The sequence below is a fragment of the Saccostrea cucullata genome, unplaced genomic scaffold (assembly GCF_032062105.1).
Source record: "Saccostrea cucullata isolate Sc308-1 unplaced genomic scaffold, CSIRO_AGI_Scuc_v1 ctg2375, whole genome shotgun sequence".
NCBI classification, from domain to species: Eukaryota; Metazoa; Mollusca; class Bivalvia; order Ostreida; family Ostreidae; genus Saccostrea; species Saccostrea cuccullata.
This window is the reverse complement of record NW_026931665.1, coordinates 3,953-20,840: the sequence shown is the minus strand read 5'-3', so window position 1 is coordinate 20,840 and position 16,888 is coordinate 3,953. Positions and strand designations below refer to the sequence as shown.

The 16,888-nt window shown below is 32.5% G+C and overlaps 1 long non-coding RNA gene across 1 annotated transcript; it reads right to left on the bottom strand.

The window, feature by feature from the left end:
- Window positions 1-537: 537 nt before the first annotated feature.
- On the bottom strand, window positions 538-5,373 carry LOC134233249 (uncharacterized). Its single transcript, XR_009984943.1, has 2 exons — window positions 5,090-5,373; window positions 538-1,401 (listed from the first exon to the last, which is right to left on the bottom strand). It is a non-coding gene; the product is annotated as an uncharacterized LOC134233249 (long non-coding RNA).
- Between the last annotated feature and the right edge of the window lie 11,515 nt (window positions 5,374-16,888).

Sequence of the window (16,888 nt, the reverse complement as noted above, 5' to 3'; positions counted from 1 at the left end):
CCCAACAGGTAATGGACACCTGTCCAACTCCTCTTGGATATCTACATCTCACCCAACAGGTAATGGACACTTGTCCAATTCTTCTTGGGTTTCTTGAATTATTTCATCAGAATACCACCCAACAGGTAATGGACATCTGTCCAACTCCTCTTGGATATCTACATCCCACCCAACAGGCAATGGACACTTTTCTAATTCTTGGGTTTCTTGAGAATCTCCTCATAAGAATACTACCCAACATGTAATGGACACCTGTCCAATTCTTCTTGGATATCTTCATCCCTTCAATAGTATATAAATTAAAAGGTATTGGACATTCTTCTTGGGTTATTCAAAATTTTTTTCATAAGAAAGAAAACCCAATAGGTATTGGACATTGGTTCAACTCTTCTTGGGTTACTTATACCCTTCATTAAAATTGTCAAATTTGTCTTGGATATTTATACTCTTGCATTAGATTGCAAACCCAATAAGTATGACATTTACCTTCCCTAGTTGAATTCAAATTTATTTGCATAAGCATACATAAGTCCAAAACATATTTAATACTTTAATTCTAACATTCCACATCTCATTCAGTGTACACTTTACAAATGATAGGAAATATATAAGCATTTTGTGCCTAAACTATTTGGCTTTTAAAGAATTTTATAACCATGTTTGCAAAATTTAAATTTAAATATTGGAACTTGGAGCAAGTCATTACAGGTAGAGCAAGATGCTGAAAACCATATTGATAAATAGATTACACCCTTGATAAAATATTTGCCTTTAGTTGCTAAGATTGTGTTGTATTATATGGAAAATTTCTATAATCCTGTTTATTACAGATACATGTACAATGCATATTTTCCCTGTACTAATAAAAATACTTCTGAGATGTAAAAGAATGGATTTAATAGTCACCGATGTTAAAAGATATAACACGTATCTCATTAATCTGGTTTGGAAATCACAAACTTAGTTTTGAAGCCGATAAAACAGTGTCGCACCAGAAAACTCAGTTACAAGTACAATGAATGAATTCGTTGTATCAAAACTTTAAAATAATTGATGCACTATGTCCAAATCTTTTCGACAAATCGGGATAAAGATATTAAATCAAATCATCACTGTTATAAGTCTTAGAGCAAGAGAAAAGTCATTACATGCCCAAATTTTACATGTAAGGCTTTGATCCTATATTTCAATAAATGTCAAAATGGTTTTATTTTTGTTTCTCTTCCATACTTTCTTCTTCTGGGTCTCTCATGGCCTATACTGTATGATACCTCCATTGACCCTGCTCTTTTATATTGCCATATGTTTATCCAGTAGCAGTGGTTATGCTCAGGCAATTCTTTGAAATATTCCTCATTTCATGCATCTCCTTTAAATCTGCCTCTGTCCTTTTTATTCATTCTGCAATTAGATAAAGGCATGTCTTTGCCGTATAAAACATGTTTTTCTTGACTACAGTAAGATCACCCTTTATGTTGATCAAACCCAACCAAGAAGTAGAAGTATATTTCTTATTCAGAATTATGTATTTCAGAAATATGTATTGATAAATAAAATAGAAGAAAAACTAAATTCTATCAACTCTTTTTTTGTTTCTTCTATGTCTAACTGCATCTTCATCCTACCCCCCATCTGCCATAATTTTATCAAAATGGAATCATCATTCAACACACAAAAAGATGTTGCATATTAATTAGACAATTTGTTAGTTTCTGATTGTTAAGAAGGAGATTTTAAAAAGATTTTACACCTATTCCATGCAAATTTTAATGTAACACTATCAGTACATTAGGGGTACATAATCTTCAAAAACATCTCTACACTTAATGATATAGCTTTCACATTAGTATTGTTTTAGCCCAATGGTTCTGCTAAAGAGGATTTAAAATTGACCCAAACCTTACTAACTGCTTTGAAATTATATTGACAGGGACAGAGACACATTTGACACTCCACCCCCCCCCCCTTCCTGGGGTATGCTTTGCACAAAATTTAATTAAAATTGACTAAGCTGGACGGAAGTTGAAAATATGAAAAATTACAGTCAAACAGAATATAAATAACTTTCACCACATCAGACATGAAGTAGTGATCCTTAAATAAAATACACCTACAATTGCAAGATGAAGCTATTTTATTCCTTTGAAGTAATATCTAGTATTGTTTCTTTTCCTGTATGCCACCTCTATCAGAACAAAATGTTATACACGTATTCATATACCTCTATCAGAACAAAATGTTATACACATATTAACATAACCTATGACCGAATAGTACCACGGTATTTACTTTACAATTAATTAAGTTCTGGAACCAACCCTCAGATGCCCTTAAAACTAATGATTCAAAACTGGCAAAGTAAAGTGCATCTGAAGAATACAAAATAAAATGATAGTACAAACAAGCAAACAGTGTGCATGAAAATGTTGGCAAACACTAGAAAAAATACTAAGGTACTTTCTCAAACTCAACATGAATACTAAAGAGGTTTTATGTAGCCGTATTGCACATACCAAAAGCTTTCCTGCCGTTAAAGGTTGGTTGCCTAGTAGCATTTTTTTTTATTTTACAATATTTCACACTGTTTGTCAATCTAGAGCATAAGTAGAGATATCATGCCAAATTTCATGAAAATTCAACAATTAATAAAGATTTTACAGGTCTATGTGTAATATCCTTAAAAAATGCTTCAATCTAGCCAAAACTGCACCCAAGTTTTAAGTCAAATTTTAGCCTATTAACACATTTATACCATTCTTAATCAACTTCATAACTTTAAATACATATAGTCAAATCATAATCAAGCACTTAATTGGGTCAATTTCACTTATTTTAAAAAATTAATGTATTTCTGCACAAACTATGACCACTTTTCACCTTCTAATTCATAGTTTCTCCAGAAATGACAAAAAAATGAAGTTAACAAATACCCCGATAGTAGTAAAATAAAAAAGAATTGATTATTTCCTGTCCATTGATGTATCATTCATGAAATTTGGTCTATAAATAAAAAAGTTATAAGCCTTTATAATCCTATATAGAATCATTTGTTTCAAAGCAATTTTTATACCAACGCAAATTTACTCATCTGACGTCACAATGACATCATAATAAGGCCGGAATTAAAAATATCTTTGTTTCCCCTAACCCGACCCTAAATTCTCAAGTTGGGTCGGTAGGTAGGTAAACAATTTTATTTTCTGACAGCATCTTTGAAAATAAATTCTAAAATTTAATGGAAAATTACATTTATAAGTAAGAAAAGCACAAAAGTAAGCGATTTGTGAACAAAATGCTAAGTAGGCCTATCGTACATATGCCGTTTAAAAGCAAAATTCATGATTAATTAATTCACAACTATTATTTAGTTAAACTTGTGAAATATCCAACCATTACATATATATGAATTGAATAAAATAGACAAGATTCTCAAATATGCAAAGACCATACATACGAATATATTTTTCAAACCTTCCATCTGCCTTCAGATCTTAGAGACGATCAAAGTCCTTTTTTGAGGACGATGAGATTTGCAGTGGTTCAGGACCATTTTGCGTAGGAGTTAAGAAGAAAGTGGCCAATTTTGATTGCAGGTTAAAATCCCAATGAGTAACATTGAAAACGGTCCTTCAAAGGGGACCATAAAAACATATGTCCAATGTCGCAGAAGGTGCTTGCTCAAAAAAGACCCCCCACTGCTAAATGGCAAAATGAGTGCGTTTTAATTTGGAGCAATGGGGAAATGTTTAAATGTCGTCCAAACAAATCTCGAAGGGATTAAAAGCAAAGAAACAACCAATCTTCAAGGGTCTAATTAAAGAAAAATACACTGAACGTCTCAGGAAGCTGAATCATGATTTCAAAACTATTTGGAAAGAGTATATATGTTAACAATTTTTAATAGAACCAAACAGAATCTACCAATGATAAAAATGCTATATATAATGTCATAGTCACGAAGTTTAACCATTAAATAAAGGCATGAAGAAAGGACATCTAAATATAATAATTAGGATGAATATACAGACATATTTACAACAAATCCTATGGTTCCATAATGGCATATAGTAAACATAGGAACATAGATGAATTGGTTTGATGTGTTCACTAGGTGGGCCACTCATCTACTCATGAGGCAGGCCTTACCATGTATTATGTACCTTAAATTCACTTGTTTGTTTGTTTGTTGTTTTACATCCCTTTCGAAAATTTATTCACTCACATGGAGACACCAAGACACCTCCGAAACACTCTTAATTAGCCATGGTAAATTTTATTATCGAATTGTTTAAAGAATGAAGAATTCCAATTAGCTAAAAGCATAATATTGAGACGTCTCCATTGCTTTATGAAGAGATAATGCCCTGTAATCATATCTGGACGTCATTTTGTTTCCAACAAATGCTTTAAAATCACAGTAGAAAATGTCGACCGTTCTGATAAAAACTGATTTTGATGAAACTGTATTTTATAACACTTGGTTAACAATAAAAAAAAAATTGAATCATCTTACTTAAAAAATCTTTTCAGTCGGTGCAATTTAATTTGGTCGGTCGCGTTAGGGGAAACAAAGGTATTTTTTATTTTGGCCTAATGGATAGCTCAATACATGTGTATCATTACTTTTCCTGTACTTTTCATATAAGACAAAATCAGTGCTTATATACTATGATTAACTTTAAAAAATAAAAAAAATGTGGTTTTGCAGATTAAATAAATAATCCACTAAAGTTGTTTTGTTTCCATGGTAACAATTTTGTAATTTGTAGGAAAATGAGACAAAGTTTTGAATTTCCTGACAAATCGCATAATGTCGACTGTCAAATATTCATGAGACTTCAATTTTTATATCCGTGTAATCTTAATAATGCATAATTTACAAAACAAAGATGTAGATCTAATTAATTTGAAATTCTTAAATAAGAAAAAAATCTATATAAGTGCAAAATGTATATAGCAGTGCATATACAGATTAGTTATAGCTAAATACTTTCACATTCTGATCACCTATTAAATATGTAAATTAATTTCCTCACCCCACCCCATCCCCCACTTCAATGAATTTTTTTTTTAGAAAACTTTAACTTACACATTTTGCCGACTGTCACATTTTGCTGGTGCTGTTTCAAGATGTATTCAAATGGGTGTGCATTTGCTGGCCAATAGTTTTAAACACCATCTGCATGGACCTCATGTTTTTCCTGTACCAATCACCATGAACCTAAAAAAAAATCAATATAATAAATGCCACAATATCACATTTGCAGACAGACAGACACACAGACATTCAACACGTACAATTTTACCATATTCCTTTTATGCCCATTACTTGAAATTAATTAATTTAAAAAATGATTAATTTGCTCCCACCTGAAATCACAATGTTAACATTGGTAATTACATTGTAAGTTAATTCAGCAGAATAGGTAAAAATCATGTTTTACTGACAATAATTGTACATTCAACAAATACATGTAATGAAATTGCTAAAAAATATGAGAAAAATCAGTTAATGTGCATGTTCACACACATCGTTTAACTCCCAGACAACTGTAACCAGCTTCACCGCACAACTGATCTGAAATGATGTTTGTCATGTACGTGACATGCCGATCATCGACATGTTCCAAAAACATTTAATTGTTATTTACGAATATTGTACTAAGGTATACCTCTTACCTCCTGTGTAAAATACAAATGCTCATCACCTATATACTGCTAAACACTGCACAGTTTTGATAACTTTCTGCTAAGTCTACTTTCACTTCGACCTTGACCCCGATTGAATACCGATCCCGAACTCATTTGTGAATTTTTGTGTATTGAAAATAAACCACAGTGGATCATGTACATCTACATAATTGCTTCTTAATCAAATTATACATTTATGATTCTGAATAAATAAATTATATAAATCGATACATTTAATCTACATGATACATGTGTAAACAATGGGTGATACACGTATGACTATGAGCATGTTGAGTGTTCGGGGGGGGGATGTACCCATGTAGTATGTACAAGTTTTTCCCTCTATTTCTTCTGATTTAAGAGGCGAAAATGTCCTTAAAAATCTTATGGTTGGCATGAAGTATTCTTGATTATTTTACTGATTACTTACAATTATCCTATTTCTGAGGGTCATCTTCTGATGAGTGTGTTCTCAGCAATGTTCACAATTGAAGTTCCTGTTTGACCTGTTACATATTGAAAATCCTTGAAAATCCTCAATGAACATGATTATGGTTTTAATTTCCATTGCAATATTGATTACTTTTAAAAAAAAATCTAAACCAATTTATTGTAACATAATACTTAGGAAAATATTTTTGAAATATCAATGGAAAAAAGGAATCATTATCTCCGGTTATCCTAAAATCAAAAGTAAGCATCAATCATATAAATTCACATACGTCAACCCATAAGCCTTTTGTGCTATTAAATCATAGTCATCCCTGTGCAATAAAGGAAATCAAGTACTTATCCACAGCTTGGTGGCAATAAAGTTACTATCCCCGAGTAAAAAGTGACAAGTCCAAATATAGAGGCAAAAATTAAAAAGTAACATTGAAAAAAAGTTCATCGTGAAAAAAGTCAGGGTATTAACTACAGATGATTCTTTTTAAAATTAAAGTTTAAATTAAATTTCGCTAGTAAAATTTAATCAAATATAAATTAATGATTTTAAAAAGATGAAAACAGATTTTAAATATTCCTTCTCTGGTCATTTACTAGTTCGTCTAAGCAAAAATCATTTTGTTTTCATCTTGAATCATTTAAAGCCATATATGGCGTATGTACAATGAAAATTATTAGACTGAAATTATAAAAACTTATTATTTGTATCATTAATTCATATAAACATGATAAAGATAAAAATTTTCCGTAAATTACAAAATCTAAGTCAATTGCGTTATAAAGATATCAAAATTTAATTTGGATTCTCGAAATTTTCTCTGACTTGGAAGAAAATACAAAAGATTTAAATAACACATATTACAGAGAAGATAAAATCGTATTACTAGATGAAACGAGGTGTTCTCTGTGCTCCGAATTGTATGAAAAGCTTTAATTTAAATGTATTAACTATATATCTTTACTTAATTTTGTATTTTTCAAAAATATATTTTTGATCAGTAACACAATATATGGCTTTAAATAAAAAAAGCACAACATAATTGCATGACACTTATCATTGAGCAATTAGGGAAAAAAATCGTTTTTAATTAAATCAGTCTGGTAGTACTGCAAAATGGATGCAGTTGTGGAGATTTATGGATAATAGGAGCATGCTGTCTGGAATATTTCCATATAGGGAATTTAATAGCAAAAAGGAGTGAAAATACCGGTGGTGCTTTTCATGTATTACAAGTGTATTTTAAAATTCCTAATAGCCCAAGGGGATTCCTCAGTGCAGAAAAAAATCAAAATAAAGCAGACACTCAAAATCAAAGACAAAAAGAAGCACTGTTTTGACTGAACGTTTTTCAGTAATACAATGAATCTCTTACATATCAGATGAGATAAACTTACAAAGAATTATTTAGTTGTTGTCAATTATCCCATTTATCATCCTCTCAACTCGCTTTGCGATTGTAATACTGTCTACCTGAACCGATAATTTACAGCTGATTTATGAACACACGATTGTTAAAATTTTCATTTCCCTTTCCAATATACATAGTCAGAACATACTTAGTTGGTTATGATATAAAATTAAATAATTAACACTTTCGATTTATTAAAGATTATCTAACAATATACGATCATTTACTAAATACTTCTCGCCCTCAAGAGAGTTAAAAAGACAGAGAAAATTCAAAATACATACAAGTGAAACTTAGGATTAATTGTTCCGATATACCTATTTTAATTCTGTGCACAATTATTTTCAAAATTACATTAAAATCAATTTTCCTTAAACAAGAACCCAGCAATAGATAAATATTAATCGAATAACTTACCTTTTCTCTTGTCAATCAGACAATCTTGTTGACATTTTAAGTGTTTCTTAGTCGCCATATTTTTTTCTATGAAAACAAACGTTGTTATGATCAGGATCAACGGAAGTTGATTTTCGGAACTCTCGAGAATTTAGAGTTCCGAATGTAAAACTGAAACACAAAACACGGTGCGTCCGTGAAAGCAACTTTTTTGGACACTTTTTTGGACAAATCGTCGTGTCCAAGTTTTGTTGGGTACTAACCTGCAAATACCCAATTAGGGTGTTTTAAGCATATTCAGCGACACTTCTTATTGGGTATACCCAATAAGCAAAAAGTACCCAATAAGTACAATCTTGGCATGAAAAATACCCAATAAATGCACTCTCGTAAACACGGACAGACAGACAGACAGACAGACGGACGGACGACGGACGCATTACTATCGCATAAGCTCTTCTGGTCTCTGACCAGTAGAGCTAAAAAAGCAACTCACCTAAAGATCTAAGTCTCCGAGAATGTGGAGAGATACTGCCAGACAATTGCTAATTCACCGCACAAATGCTCGTTAAGTTCATAATACGTATGGGGTTATTTATTATGTGTGCAAACTGAATTTAATGAATTGAAATAATTCTAATCACTATAGGCAATGGATATGGATTTTTTTTAATTAAAAAAAAAGAATAACCTCTCAGAAAACATTTAGATATGTAAAAATATTTTTACAGAGTGGATTTTGAGAAAATTTCCTGTCACTAAATTTTTTATTAATTTTAAACCCCTTCCCCTTAGAATAAAGCACGGTCCTCAATTTGAACAGACTTGAATCTTAATATAGATTATACTTTGAATTGAGTGACGACGCAAGGGCCATAATCGTGGTATAGCATATAGCGAGGTTTTTAAATTATGTAACAAATTACATATTTATTAAATGAGTTTTCCCAATGACAATTTAGCCCGTGAAACCAAACTTTAGCCCGTATTTATCATTTTTCACTGTCTTTTTCTTGTCGGTAAACAATTTTTCCGCGAAGCTGGAAATCCTTGGGTGTTACCATTCGCTTTCGATTGCCCTCTGAGTTTTCCCTATACAGTCATTATCTGCCCTTGGAATTTCCGTTCTTTTTGGGTCGATTCAGCGAGATGAGCTTAAATCGAAGAAATTGTATCCGTTTACTGTTGATTAAACTCGTGTTCACGACTGACAATCGCATCAACATTTTATTAGGAAAATCATCACTGTAAGGGACAGAGCCATGATACCGAAATAAAGTAATGGTTTAGAGTCCAGAAATAGATGCTGAAGTGGGCGGGGGTATTTTTTCCAAGATGGGAGCTTGCGTCCCTTATACAGTTTATGTATGTAGGTGTGGTACCTCTTTTTAAAACTTGGTTTTTCTTGCCTGGAAGTGTCAGGATCTTTATTTTAACACCTTTCTAGTGTATTTAAAGAAGATTAAAAATTTTTAAAATTTATTTAACATTTAACAAGTCCCTATGTTTTAAACTTAATATGATAACCTTTTTTCAATTTTCAACCCAATATTTTCTTATGTACAAATTTACCCTAATCACCTGTATATGGGTCTCATATCTCTATACGCAAGAGCACTGTTAACCAACGAAAATTTTTAGACAGCCTTGCTACATTATGTTAGAAAAACCCAAGCATTTTTCATTTCGCAAATTCAATTTAACTATTAATTCAATTGCTAACAAACATTTTCATCATCGTTAGGCCCTAATTTAAGCGATGTCTTGTTGACGGATTTTCTCAGATTTCCTATCATAATAGAGGAGCATACAGAGGGTTTCAATAATTGGCAGAGGATGCACAATTTTTCACGGCGCACGATTCCACATCCGATTAATTAGGTCTAGAGGTCTCGTTGTCAATCCTTCAGATTTAATATTTGTAATTCATGAATTGTCTTTTGAATTGTCAATCGAGATAATAAAGATTTCCATTGGACTGAGAAAGGTTAATATTTAACGAGCTTCATGAAATTCCCCATACGCTTAAAGTGTTGAGAGATCTCACATAATGCTTACCTAATTGATAATGTGACAAACATTGTGTTCTTCTTACAGCGGAAGTTTATATCTGTATTAATTATCTAAAGTAAAATGTATCGCACATGATTATTGTATTTGTCTTTTTATGTTTAAAGACCTAGCAAAAAAATATTTATTTTGAATATTTTAAGTAGCTTGGAACTTGTTTCTTGAAAAAATTTTGATGAGTGTTGAAGTGCCTCTTGAAATTTGTTTTGAAAGTATTCTCTGTAAAACGAAATAGATATTATATAGTATATGATTAGACAATATAATTATAGTATATATAGTACATGCCCAAAAGATGAAATCAATGATAATGCATGTACAAGTTATATAACACTTTTTGATCAAACAAAATTGATGGGGATAAAAATCGAGATTAAAATATGATTGTAGTCAGCTAAGGCACAATGTTTTGAATTATCTTATGTTGATATCCTCAGGTGGCTTTCACTGATTTGCATTTTCAATCAATCTAGATTGTTCTCTCGATTTTTTTTTCAAATAAATTAACTTATAAATGTTTTAGCTAATTAGAAAAGGTCCTATGTACTTAAAGCTAACATTATTTAATTGGTACGTGTATGACCGCGTAGGTTGGGTCTAGAAGATGTATCGTTGATCGGGCAAGAGGGAATGTTGGTAGGGGAGGTGAGTGGCGTCGTGGGCCGGTATAACGACGAAAAGCAGAATATTGGCCGGGGTCATTTTTCTACGTAGAAATTTGACCCTCTGGTCAATATTCTACATAGAAAAATGACCCACTTTTTTGTAGAATTTATGGCTTGGAGTCGTTTTTCTCCGTGTACGTTGTAGAACAATGACCCCTTGATAATTTTTGATGCGAAATGCGAAAACATTCGTTTTATTAGGAATATTCTTTTATTCGAATGCATACGGGTAAGCTTATGATATGTGTTCATTTCTGAAAGCTGGTACAATGTAAGATTAAGGAAGGTCCATACTTTTACGGATCTGGTTTTAGTTTTAAAACACCAATTAAGTTCTGATTACAAGTATCACTTGTCAACTAAAATAAAATCTCTTTAGATGATTGATGAAAAATTAAGCAAGTACATATTTTTTTATTATAGTGTCATTGTATATACAAAGTATTTAATATACATTATTTATGGAAATTAACAATTTATCCATATGACCTATATGTCATTTATTACATGCACAGACACATAATTCTGAATTGCTTTTTGGACCCAAAGCTTTTAAATTTGTTTTTAACAAACTAACTTGAATTCTATTTCATCAATTTTAAGGTTAAATTATCTTTCTAAATTTTAGGGTTTTTTTCAGTTTGCAAAGAATAATTGAAAAAAAAAGATATTATAAAAATGGGGATGTTTACCTTTTCATGCATCAGGCTGGTTTGTTACATGTAAATTTATCTTGTCAACCATAATCAAGTATGTTTTTGTTAATTTCAGATATAACTCTTAATATACTCTTCAAAAAAAAAAAAGAAACGCATAGTAGGAACAACGCCCTGAAAAAATGTATGATAGTTTTGTCATACCTCTTACTTTTGTATGGATACGATGTATTCGAGTGAAATGCATGATTTTCCAATGCAATTGTTAACTTTACAGCTATTCTTAAAGTCTCACAGACAAAAAGACCTGATTTTGCAAAATTTCCCCAAAATTTTGATCTCAATTTTCATTTGTTGAATTCCGATGCAATTCCTTAAGGTACAAAGGGGCTATCAAAAGCTAGGGTTCTCGATATTTTGAATCTGGTTTTATCTGAAAAATGACGCTTCCAAAATATGCTGCATCTGAATGTTGCTTAGCACAAAAAGGAAAATGGGCAACTGGAAGCAGGGGTACCGTAATCTACACTTGCAAGGGGTTTTAATGTTACACAGAGACCATATCTAACCTATAAAACATAAACCATCAACATCGAACACCCAATGTTCGCAAAAAATATGGTAGACTACCTGTGACATCAGCAGCACAGCATCACTTCCGGTGATTACGTAAATTGCATGAATGTAATGCAAGGACGTCATCTAAAGCACTAGCTATCCCTGAATTGCACAGATCCTCTAACAAGACCGTTTTTAGTTGACTACGAATTATTGCAAGAGGATTATTCATACCATTGTTCCGACCCCACAACACCCCAAATATCGACTTAAAAGATCTCAGATCAATAGAGTATGACCACAGCATCACTGCTGAACATTTTGATTAACCTACTAGTCCAGAATATTTATCTGAAAGCCTCTTATAAGTTTAAGAGTGCTAATGCTTTGTAATGAATGTTAGACAGATAACTGCCTCCAGGACGTTAAAAAAGCTGGTGGTGGTAGTGTAATGATATGGAAAAGGGTATTATAAGAAAGTAAGATTGATTTGGTTTGAATTCAATGGATTTTGATGGGAAAAGGTACTCTAACCATGTTCTACCTACACATACCCATTCAAGTTTGCAACATCCTGGAGCCGTATTGCAATCTCACAATACACAGCCCATATGGCTCGTTTGACACACCTATTCGTGTAAAGAAACACCAAACTGTTTCAGTCACAGTCATCTAAATCGCTAGATTTAATCCAAATTAAGCATCATTGGACAAAATAGATTGGCATTATTTGCCAAAGGCGATCGCATCCCCAGATTCTACAACAGCTGACAAAGTTCTACATTTGAAGGAAGAGAGTATTCCTATGCAGTTTTTATTACACACATTTGCTTCCATTAGATGCCATTTGTGGCTATCATTTGTGTTTGCGGGGGGCAAACCAGATATCGATCTTTTATGTTCTTAAACTGACTTTAATTTTAAAATTGTTGAGTGATTATGATATTTAGATAATATTCCTGTTGCTTACCACATTTCTGTTGTATCAATGAATCATTTTACTAAATAATCTTAAAGTTTATGTTCAATGTGTCACTAAAATTCTACTATGCGTTTCCTTTTTTGAAGAGTATAGTTTTAAAGAACAAATTGCATATAAACAGTTTAGATTTTAAAAAATATCAAAAATAAAGTTATTATGATTTTTTCTTTCTGAAAGACGTAAATAAATCGAACATCACTTTGTAAATAAGGAAGTATTTGAGTGACAAAGAATCCGTATCGGATGAGGACAATCTGTGAAGAAAGTGTTGAACATTAAAATTCTTAACAAAAAATTTAAAAAATTGAAACGTCAAAAAAGACATAGGCGTTTCAGAGCTACGTATCCTGTGAAAGCTGAGTTAAGAAATAAATGGAATTAAAACTTAAATAAAGGAAATTATTCAAGAAGAATTCTTAAGAAAATGAATGTCAAGCATTAAAAAAAATATATTTAATGAGTTGGCATTGGAATTTACTGTACGAAATGTGTAGGGCCAGTATTTATTTTTTCTTTAGAAGTTCTGGACGCTATGCCTTGACGATACATTGCCGTTCAGTGTGTTCCGTGGTACAAAACATGTTGAATTTAAGGATTCAATTTAAGTGTAATATAAACTTTAAAAAAATATATCAAGCCATCTGAATTTTCTTAGGAAAGGCAAAATGGTAAAAATAAGCCCATGTGATATCACTGATATTTTGCCATCTCGTTTTTTCTCGGAAAATATACCCGGCTTGGTATAATTTACTAAAGTTTATATTACACTTTTAGCACCAAGGTAAGATATTCTAAAATTTGTTTTCTCATGAAAACCTTTACTGAGTGTACATGTGTTTTGTCTATATGTGTCTTCTTATTGAATATTACTAATATTTTCCATATTTATTTCCTTTTCCAGTTCTTAGGAGAATTTTTTAAACAGAATTATCCACTTTTCTAAACTTGAGACATGACATCTCCCCCAAAGAAAAAAAATGTTTGTATAATCTGCTCTTCAAATAAAGTAAATTCATTTTTGTTTATTCGAATGGAATAAAACTTCACAAATCAACAAAACAAATACATTTTATATTGTGCTTAGTTTAAATTTCTTGTGATTAAAAAATGGATATTGACATCGTTCATGAACGACCCTTGTTTAAAAAAAAATATCTATTTTTAAATGTATATGTATTAAATAACTTTCTACTAGCTCAGAAAAGAAGTGTACGATCAAATTCTGAGTCGCCTTTATAACAGTGAAATTGATTATTGATAATCTCTGTTCTGTGTGAGCTACACTCGTTTATTTATTTAGTTCCCCGCTTCCTGAGACTGTTGGGACTGCACTTTGGACTGCTATGACAATGCATGCTGGAGTCGCTTTGGGACTGCTCGAGCAGCCTCAACCAGTAGTCCCTGGGACTACTTTCTGTAAGGTTGGATCTGTTTGGTACTGTATATATATTGCCTAACTTACATTATAAGTTAAATAAAAAGCAGCAAATAATGTACAGTCATACTATTGAATGCACAATATTTACTGCTTATTGTGTTAAAATATAATATGCTAGATAGCTGTGATATAAGGGAGAATTCATTGAACGACCATGTTATAAGAAGACAAGTATAAGAAAAAGAAATCCTTAAACTAGCATTTTAAGGACTTCGCCCATTTTGGAAATCATCCCATGTTTTCCACTATTGTTGATGCCCTAGCATAGTCTCCTGACTAGACAGCGATTCTTTGAATAAGGATGGTTTCAGAAGGGCAGATGTTTAACCTCACGGATTGTTTACAAATATTTCTTTATATTCTAGAAATGTGTTATTTGCCTCATTTTCAATGAAATTAGGCAAAAAAAAAATACTTAGACAAGCATCTATTTTTTATTATATTTTATATTATATCGATTTAAACATACGTATGTGCAGAATTTAATTTTTATTATTTATTTATTTAGTTATTTATTTATCTTTTTATTTCTCTTTTGTTTATCTATTGTTTATTTATATTTATTTATGACATTTGAATTATAGAAAAAAAGAATAATTTCAATGCAAGGAAAAGAGCATTCCGAATAAATCGTTCATCTTGCGTTCACCGTTCGTTCACCATTCACTTTGCGCTCGCGTTTGGGCTCCGTTCGCGTTCTGCGTTCACTCACCGTTCACCGTTCAATCATCGTTCACCAAGTTGCTTTCACCGTTCGCTCATCGTTCACTCACCGTTCGCTCTGCGTTCGTTCACCGTTCGCTCACCGTGCGTTCACCGTTCGTTCAGCGTTCAGGTGGGAAAGTAGAACGTTTCAGGGACTGTAACTGATACTCCATTGTAGTCTTTCAAAAAAGTTGTCCATACGAGTAGGTCAAGTTTGATATTTTGTGTTATTCTGATTTTGTGGTGGTTTGTTTTTTGATGCCAATGGTAGAATTAACGAGGCGTCTGCAGAATGCTCGACCTGGCGCTAGCACTCTGCAAGCAAAGTTTAGAAGTCCCAATAGTGACTGCATTTGTTTAAGTGTGACCTTTTTGGCCTGCAACACTGTATTGATGTTTTCTTGCAATTTTTCTATCTTATCTGTAGGTAGTGACATGGTCATGTTGCAAGTGTTAAATCTAATGCCTAGGAAAACTAAGTCATTGGTTGGCTCTACAGTCTTGTCCTCAGCTATTGGTATGCCTAAATCTGAGCAGAGGGTTCTAAAATGTTGCAATGTATTTGCGCAAACCGCGGAAGACTTGGGGCCACAAAAAAGAAAATCATCAAGGTAGTGAATAATATGAGCATTGCCCGAATGTTGTTTTGTAAGCCAATGTAAGAATGATGCAAATTTCTCCCACAATGAACAACTTATGGAAGACCCAAAGGGTTGCATTTTGTCGAAATAATATTGACCTTGAAATTTAAACCCCAAGAGGTTAAAATCAGCTGGTGATATGGGGATAAGGTATAATATCTGCTGCCTCATCAATGCTTGCATAGTTAACAGAGCAGGCAATAGGGTCAATAAAATCATTGATAGAACTTCCTTCTGGATATAAGAGGTGATGAATTAAACGCATATCACCGTCCTTCTTGGGGACTAAACCTAATGGAGAAACTTGTAAACAAACAAAAGGAGGGTTTGAAAATGGCCCTGCTACATGTTGTAGCGCAACCTCTTTAATGATTTTATTTTTAGCTATTGACAAATTTTCATATTAACTACTGAGATTTCTGCATTCTCTTGCCCCCCGTTGGCCCTGATATTGTAGCCTAAAACCAAAAGTAAAACCCTGAAGTAAAAATTTGGCATGTTTATAGCCTTCCAAATGTTTTGCCAATGAGCTAGTTTTTACAGGTGTCTGTCCTAGTGAGTAAACTGAGCGATTGTTTTGAGCACTTAACTTGAGTGTGTTTTCCTTCGCACTGGCTACACATGTGGTTATACCTGCACCTGGGGAAAAAGGACAGGGTTCACCATCATTGTAAACAAAACAGCAATCCCAAGTTTGTTTGACTAATGGTACTTTATTTGAGGGAGTAATTTGCACGCTTGTAACTTGCTGACTATAGCTTGTGTGTGTATTTCCAGCTGATACATACATAAGCCAGTATTCAGAATTAACTTCCCCCCATGTAGTATTAGGTGAAAGAGCTTTGCGTAGACGGAACTGCTCATCATACTTATACCAAGTACTGGACCTACTTGCTGCCAGCCGAATGTCTCCGATATACCGGTATTTTAACAAATCCTGTGCTTTAGAACTAAAATTTTCTAACATAATTCTAGTAAAAATCAAAAATGCTGAGGTCCATTTCTCTATAGGTAAGAAAATGTTTTTCTTAGGGTTAGCAACATATAAGGTGCCACTCCAAATCTGCAGGTTGCCTTGCAATTAAAATACTCTAATTCTGCAGCTGATTTTAGGAGCAATAAGTCAATAAACTGACCTTCCCAAATCTTATTTTTTTGTTTATTAGGAATATGGGCCCCTAAAGTATCAACAAAACTGAACTGACATACTGGGTTATTTTGTACATGTTG